Source organism: Myotis lucifugus, unplaced genomic scaffold, assembly GCF_000147115.1.
Source record: "Myotis lucifugus unplaced genomic scaffold, Myoluc2.0 scaffold_1081, whole genome shotgun sequence".
NCBI classification, from domain to species: domain Eukaryota; kingdom Metazoa; phylum Chordata; class Mammalia; order Chiroptera; family Vespertilionidae; genus Myotis; species Myotis lucifugus.
The window spans coordinates 9,283-17,504 of record NW_005872129.1 but is presented as its reverse complement, the minus strand read 5'-3'; the positions used below and the strand labels follow the sequence as shown (position 1 = coordinate 17,504).

The 8,222-nt window shown below is 49.4% G+C and overlaps 1 pseudogene; it reads left to right on the top strand.

Moving 5' to 3' along the window:
• Positions 1-3,848: 3,848 nt before the first annotated feature.
• LOC102439097 lies at positions 3,849-5,842 on the top strand (annotated as a pseudogene).
• Positions 5,843-8,222: the final 2,380 nt, after the last annotated feature.

Sequence of the window (8,222 nt, the reverse complement as noted above, 5' to 3'; positions counted from 1 at the left end):
GCCAGGGTGACCCTCTTAACACTGACGTCAGATCCTGTCACTTCTCTGCGAAACGTCTAATGGCTTCCCGTCTCGCTCAGACTAACAGCCGGGTCATGATGACGACCAGGGCCCTGCGGGATCAGCTCCCTCCCCTTCCCTTTCTCACCCGGCTCCCCTGCTTCCCTTTGTCTCCTCTGCCTGGTCCTCTAGGCCTCCAGGCCACCCTCAATCACAGGGTAGCGTCCCCACCCCCGGGCGGTGCACCTGCTGCTGCGCGGCCGGAACTCTTCCCTGGGACCCATCGCTCCTGCCCGGCCCTCCTTCACTTGCTCGCCTCTTCTCTCAGCTCCACCATCCCCGTCTTCCAAAGGGCACGCTCTGCCCTGGCCGGTGGCTCTGTTTGTTGAGCATCATCTATGCACAGAAAGGTCGCTGGTTTGATTCAGGGGGAGGGGGGGGGCACCCTCTTGCTGGCTCAATCCCTAGTAGGGGGCGTGCAGGAGGCAGCCGATCGATGTTCCTCAAACATCCATGTTTCTCTCTCCCTCTCCATCTCCCTTCCTCTCTAAAATCAATAAAAACGTTTTTTAAATGGACACACACTGTCCACACACCTGCCGGACTCTCCCTGTCCTGTTATTTCTCTTTCTCTGTGACACTTGGCCTCCCCGAGATACTTTACGTGTGTGTTTGCTGTCCGCCTCCCTCCACGCGATTTTAAGTTCCATGGCAGCAGGAGTTCTGGCTGCTCTGTGCCTTCCCTCTGCCCAGCACCTAGAGCGCGCCCGGCACAGAGAAACCCTCGACATTGGAACGAATGGACTGTGTGCTTGTGCCCCAAATGGCAGCTGCCGGAGTCATCTGCCAAACACAAATCAGCCCTTCCGTAGCTCCCCGTCATCTCGAGGATAAGCCTCCACCTCCTTCACCCTACAGTTCGGGCCTTTTATAATCTGGCTGCTGCCTCCCATGCCAGCCCCAATCCCCACCACTCCCTGCCGTGCACTCCCCCTTCCAGCAACACCAAACTGCTGGGTGCTGTCACCATCACGTGTCCCCTCTTGCGCGGAAGGCCCGCCCTGCCCCTTTCTCCTACGTCATTTCTTCTCACCTTCAGGGTCCCGCCCAGCTCTCCTCGCCAACTAGCCTGGGTTGGGCCCCTCTGGTTGTTCCCTCGCCCGTTTCCCGGGCAAACAGAATGAAAAATGACAGGAGCGTGTGGATTTCATGAATGACAAACCTTTATTCGAACCGTTTCTGCTCTTTTGGGCTCTACACCGTGACACAGGCTGTTTTCTCACTGGAAGTCCCTTCTCCCTTTTGCTCTTCCAAACCCAGCATACAGCCCCGCCCCCCCCCCGCCCCGCCCCTGGCCACCCGTGGGCCTTCCCTGGGTCCCTTCCTCCCCACCCCCCAGAGCAGGTGCAGACATGGCCCCTCCAGGCCAGGCCCTCAGCCCCCAGATGTTGGGAGTGTTGGATGCTGATGGCTCACGGCTGGGTCACTCCCCAGGAATTACCAGAAGGACCTGCCTTTCTCAATTCCCGGTCAGGGCACAGGTCAGGGGTGCAGGCTCCACCCCCAGGAGGGGTGTGCATGAGGCAGCTGATCAATGCTTCTCTCTCTCTCCCTCTCCCTCCCTCTGCCTCTAAAAGTCAATAAAACATCTTTTTTAAAAAACGAATGAATGAGTGGGTAAACACATGCGGCATAGATGTACAATGGAATATTATTCCGCCTTTAAAAGGAAGGACCTCTGTCACCTGCTACACCATGGACCAGCCCTGAGGACACTGTGCACAGTGAAATAACCCAGTCACACAAAGACAAACGCTGTGTTAGGGGGTAGGGGCTGGGGGAATGTCGGGGGGGCGGGGGGGGAAGACATATGTAATACTCTCTGTAATACTTCAAGAAATAAAAATTATATATAAAAAAAAGACAAACACTATGTGATTCCACTTAATGAGGGGCCCAGAGTGGTCAAATCCACAGACAGAAAATAGAACGGGGGTGCCAGAGGTGGGGGTGGGGGTGGGGAGTTGACAGAGTTTCAGGTTGGGAGCATGGGACTCTTACTCCCAGTCAGACTGAACGTTTTATACAAGAAGTATGCCCATGCTTTTCTGAGGAAGGAAAGGTAAATGTAAAGGCATGGGAGAAGGTAGGCCCAAGGAGCCTTATCCTTAGCCCCACTGCAGCCTTCCCACCCCGGGAAAGTGCAGGATTGGCAAGCTCTCCCTGGGGTGATAGATCAGGACTCAGGTAATAGCGGAAAGCGCCAATCCTACTCTTAAAACGGATACAAGAGAGCATTTGGGGTTTTTCTCTTTAATGCCTGCTTTGGATTGAGTAAATGCATTACGTGCGTCACCACAATGGACCCAGGGAAGCTCCTTGTCCCATCGTTCCAAAGACTTAGAGTTGCCCCGATGACAGAAAAGCGGAAAAAAGAAGAAAAGGAAGGCTATGCAAGGGACTGAGGTGCCAACATGGGGTCAGTTGAAGAAGTTAACAACTGAGGCCCAGCAGATGGTAGAAAAGTAAGAAGTGGGAGCTACTCTCTCAGCCAAGTCTGAGGACTCTGAGTAAATTCTGAGGGAAATTCCCCAGTTTATAGACATTGGAACCCTGATCTAACTGAACCTAAAGCCCTTGTCAAATGGACAGACTTACTTACAGGAGCCTGGAAGGGACCTGATGTACTTTTAACCTGGGGGAGAGGATATGCTTGTATATTTCCACAGGACGCAGACTCACCTGTGTGGATTCCAGACCGTCTCCGACCTTATGTCACACCACCCTCCATCTCCGCCTCATCCTCCTCCTCCCCGGTATCATCCATGTCGGCCGACCCAGAGGGCACAGCTGACTCCTCCCTGGACACCGACACCACCATCAAGCACGGCCCTGATGGACACATGATCCAGCCCTTCAACGCGCTGACGCTTCGGGAAGCCCATCGCCAATGATGCCGCCTGCTAGCCAGATCAACAAGGACAACCAAACCCCCGACTTGAGGACAGCTGAAGTCCCTTGACTGAAGAGGCCAGCAACCTTCTACAGGAACAAGGCTCCGTGTGCGCTCCATCCACTATGTTTATAGCTATGCTCACTGTCATTGCTTGTCAGTCTTCTTCCAAGTCTTAAACAACCGAATCTGAGAGGTGGCCGCTGATTTACACACGCTATCATTTAAAAAATAAAAAAGGGGGAATTTGCCAGAAGCCGGTCCATCCTTGCTGCTTGACACAGTCGCTGCAGGGAAGAAACATCTGCACAGCATATGTTTCAAGGGACCTGGTGTATATGGCCTACTATTCTTAATATGTTTGCTCCCCTTCTTAGCGCTATGTGTTTTAACCAAGGTCACCTCTATGAGAAGGTTGTTTCCCCAGGTGGGGATTTTTTTCCTGGAGTTAGGGATTAACAGGACTAAGAAAGGGAATAAATCCCTTTAACTAAATGCTAGGCGGGTAATTAATCACTTTAATTACGAATAATCACGCTTAAGCTACATAATCTTTACTTAGGATAATCTCTTTCAGTCACTTCCTTGTAGCTTATCAGTAGAGCAGTGACCTTGGAATAGCCCTTATAATGGAACACAGAGATTAATCTAGACAGGATTAAACTCAACAGAACTAGATTAACAAACGCCCTAATCTTTGGAATAGAATGGATAGGATTAAAATCAACTGGTATAAATACAGATGTAACAGGACAAAAAAGATAGAACTTGGCTGGAGATCCTGGCTAGAACCTGGCTGGAGAACCAACTATACTGATCAACTGAACGCTGCCTCCGTGTCCTCCATTCTTCGCCGACTCTGTCCACACCTTTGGGAACCCCTGGACCTGCTGGGGTTGGACCCCAACAAATGGCACACCTCCCGCTTGCGGGGCCCAAGTCCCTGCTGCAGCAGCTGCAGAGCTCCTTCCAGGTGGCCTGGCTGCAGGACTTACCCTGGCTGCGCTACTGCAAGGACACCGGCCTCATGTCCTGTGCCTGGTGCCAAAAGACCCCCTCGGACAGCGGCGGCGGGGACCTCCCCCCTGGGGGCCACGACGAGCTGTCTCGAGGGACCCGCAACTACAAGAAAACCCTGCTCCTGCAGCACCACGTCTCCACGGAGCACAAGCTCCATGAAGCCAAAGCCCAGGAATCAGAAATACCTTCAGAAGAGGGATACTGTGACTTTAATAGTAGGCCAAATGAAAACTCTTATTGCTATCAACTTCTTCGACAATTAAATGAGCAGAGAAAGAAAGGTATTCTTTGTGATGTCAGCATTGTGGTGAGCGGAAAAATCTTTAAAGCTCATAAGAACATCCTGGTTGCAGGCAGCCGTTTCTTTAAGACTTTATATTGCTTTTCCAACAAAGAAAGCCCTAACCAAAACAATACTACCCACTTAGATATTGCTGCAGTTCAAGGTTTCTCCATCATCTTGGACTTCCTGTACTCTGGTAACCTGGTGCTCACAAGCCAAAATGCCATTGAAGTGATGACCGTGGCCAGCTATCTGCAAATGAGCGAAGTTGTTCAGACTTGCCAAAATTTCATTAAAGATGCCTTAAATATAAGCCTTAAATCTGAAGCTCCGGAGTCTATGGTTGTGGACTATAACAACAGAAAACCAGTCAGTAGAGATGGCCTGTCTTCATCACGGGATCAAAAAATTGCCAGTTTTTGGGCAACACGGAATCTTACCAATTTGGCAAGTAATGCAAAAACTGAAAATGATGGTTGCAATGTCGATGAGAGCCAAATGGAGAACTACCAAATGAATGACAGTGGTTGGGTCCAGGATGGTTCACCTGAATTGGCTGAAAGTGAAGCCCCAAGTCAAACAAAAGTGTTCATTTGGAATAATATGGGCTCCCAAGGAATTCAAGAAACTGGCAACAAAACAAGGAGGAAAAACCAAACTCCAAAGAGATTTATTTATAATATACCACCTAATGATGAAACAAGTTTAGAAGTTTGCTCCGTGATGCAGCCACCTGTTGCCTTTCCAGAAGAAGGCATGTCATTCATTAAGGAAGAACCAGATCTGGATGGTGCTCTGCTCCCGGGGCCGGACTGTGACAGGAATGCGAACGCAAACGTGCTGGCAGAAGCCAGCTTGGGGCAGGATGCAGGCGATGCTGGTACTTCACATGCTTTCAAGTATGGCCTGACGCCTGGCCCATCAAGTGATTTCAAGTATGGCTTGCCACCAGGTGCTGCAAATGATTTCAAGGATGGATTGTGGCCTGAATCTTGGCCAAAACAAGAAACTTGGGGAAATGGTGAATCATCTCTAAACAGGAACAAGTTAGAATGCCCTCATTGTACCTATGTAGCCAAATACAGACGAACGCTCAAAAGGCATTTGCTCACTCATACGGGAGTCAGATCCTTTAGCTGTGAGATTTGTGGAAAACTGTTTACTCGCAGAGAGCATGTAAAAAGACATTCCCTGGTGCATAAAAAGGATAAAAAATACAAATGTATGGTGTGTGAGAAGATCTTCATATTAGCTTCCAGTGTTGGAACCAGACATGGATCTCGACGCCATGGGATTTGTGTAGAATGTGCAAATAAACCACGGCCAGGAAGGCAAGAAGGTGTAGATCAGGGACAGGAGACAGATTTCCCTCGGGATGAAGAGTACGAGGAGAACGAAGGGGGAGAAGCCGAGGAAGAGCTGGCTGACGAGGGAGAAGATCAGAACCACCCGTCAGGATGGGACGAGTTGGGAGACGTCTGTATGTCTCAGGATGATTAACTGGCCTACTCTGCTCCTCAAGGATGCTGCATTGGGACGTAATATGCAGCGACCATTTGAATTGTTGAACTTGAAGGCTTGCATATATGGTGCATGCTGGATGGTAGCTAAGTTGCTGTGAAAACTGTAGGGTCAAAGCCTTATAGCAAAATTTTTTTATATTTGCACAGGACTGGACAGCAACCAACCTTGCAGTTGGATTACACGGAGTCCCCACATCTTCAGTCAGTTATCAAAGTAAAAACATTTCTTATTTATAGGATGTACAGTAACTCTTTGGTCCTAATGAAAATGGATTACCTGTCTGTGAAGAGCTGAGGTTTACGTACCAGTTTAACCGGAATGAAGAAAATCCAGTTAAGAGAATGCAGTGACAGCTGGCCCCACTACACTGTCCACCAAACCACTCAGGCTAGTTTGTACTAGTAGAATTTTGTTTCTATTTTTATTTTTATTAATTTTATTTTTTTAATACAGATTTTCAGTGAGGGGCCTTTTCAACCCCATTGGTTGTACTTTTCTGTATTTTCCATTTTGATTTGCTTCATAAGTTAAACCAAGTCTCTTCTAGTCTTAGGTATTATTTCTCAATTTTGTGCTGATGGGCATGTTTATAAGAACTGGAGAGGTAATTTATTGGAATGAACTAATTGACTTCCTCCATTCCCCCTTCCTTTTTGACATGAATTTTACTACTTCACAAATGAAGAATGATGTTGCAAAGTTACTGTGACAAAGTTGATAAATACCACTAAATGATTATGATTTAGAAGTCACTTCCTCTTGCTGCTCCAATCTGATAAAATGGTTCTATATGATGTTTTCTGACATGGTATTTGGTTTTGGTTATCTGTTACTTTGGCACTATTCTTGTTTGCCTTTTTTTATTTTTGCCAGTGTACTATACCTCAGTCCTATTTGAAAAGACAGAAATCTGATCAAAAGAAGAGTCATAGAAACAATAAGTAAAATGATTTGTTTTATGATTTATCCTCCATGTCCAGTTTGGTTAGCTTGTTATGCAATATAAGTGAACTACCAGGTTTTTACTCATGTGACCTTTTACCAAAAAAATATTGATCTGAGAACCAAGATGGCGGCGTAAGGTACAGACCTGTGAGTGCTGCCTCCCACAACAACCTCGAGACTACCAACTATAAAACAAACAGTTATCATTCAGAACCATGGGAAAGCTGGCCCAGTGGAAGCTCTACAACTGGAAGGAAGGAAAGAAGAGCATTGAGACTGAGTAGGCTGTGCAGAGGCTCCAAGAATGGAGGTACGGAGTCGCGTGCCAGGCTGGCTGCAACTGGATGTGCGTTTTTTTCAATCAGAAGGGGATGCAGACTCTCAAATCCACTGAGCTCGTTTGGGGCAGGATCCTGAGGTCCCAGAACCCTATGGGGAGAGGCGGGACAGCCTTGAAATGGGCCAGAGAGTGAGAGTGGCTGTCTTGCAGAGCAGCTCGCAGGCACTCGGGGACGAGAGACGCGGAGTCGCGAAGACACCATTGCCCCTTGCTCCGCGCCCTGGTGATTCCCTGGGACCCCACCCTACTCAATTTACATCCCCGCCCAAGCTGTGCTAGTGGCACAAAGAGAAACCAGCGCTTTTGCAGCCCAGCCCAGCGGAATGCAGATTTCAACTCCTCGCATACATAAGGGACACACTCAAAAAGCAGAACCAGGTTCAGAGGAAGCCGGAGCTGGACCCGGCTGGGCAGGTGACGTGGAACCGCTGTACCAGCAAACGCACAGGCAGGCCCACCAGATCCAGTCTCACATGGAACACTGGGAGACAGCAGACAGGCAGTCTGTGCACTTGGTAGAAAATGAAATACAAGCAAGCATACCAGATATTCAGCCACCAGGAACACCTGGAGATTTTGTCCAGCAAGGAGATTTTGTCTGTCAAAGGACAGAATGCCAAACTTCGTATTGCTGAGACAGCCTCCATGAGGCCTAGATGGCCCCCGTGAGGCCAAGGCGGTCCCCGTAGGACCAAGGTGGCCCCCATGGGGCTGGGACGGCCCCCGTGAGTCTGGGATGGCCCCTGTGAGGCTGAGACGGCCCCGGTGGGGTTGAAACAGCCCCGGTGAGGCTGAGATGGTCCCGGTGAGGTTGAGATGGCCCTGGTGAGGCTGCAACGGCCACAGTGATGTTGAAACGGCCCTGGTGAGGTTGGGACGGCCCCTGTGGGGTTGGGATGGCTCCTGTGGGGTTGAGATGGCCCCTGTGAGACTGAGACGGCCCCGGGGAAGCTGAGAAAAATACCCCATGAAGTCACTCGTTTATGGATAATAAGGACCATTATAGACTGATAACAAAAATGGATACAGAGGCAGAGCAGCGTTGAGCAGAATGTCAAACTACAGTGGGAACCCTGGGGAGGGTTAGCGGGGGTAGGAGATCAACCGAAGGATTTATATGCATGCATATGAGAATAACCAATGGACACAAGACACTG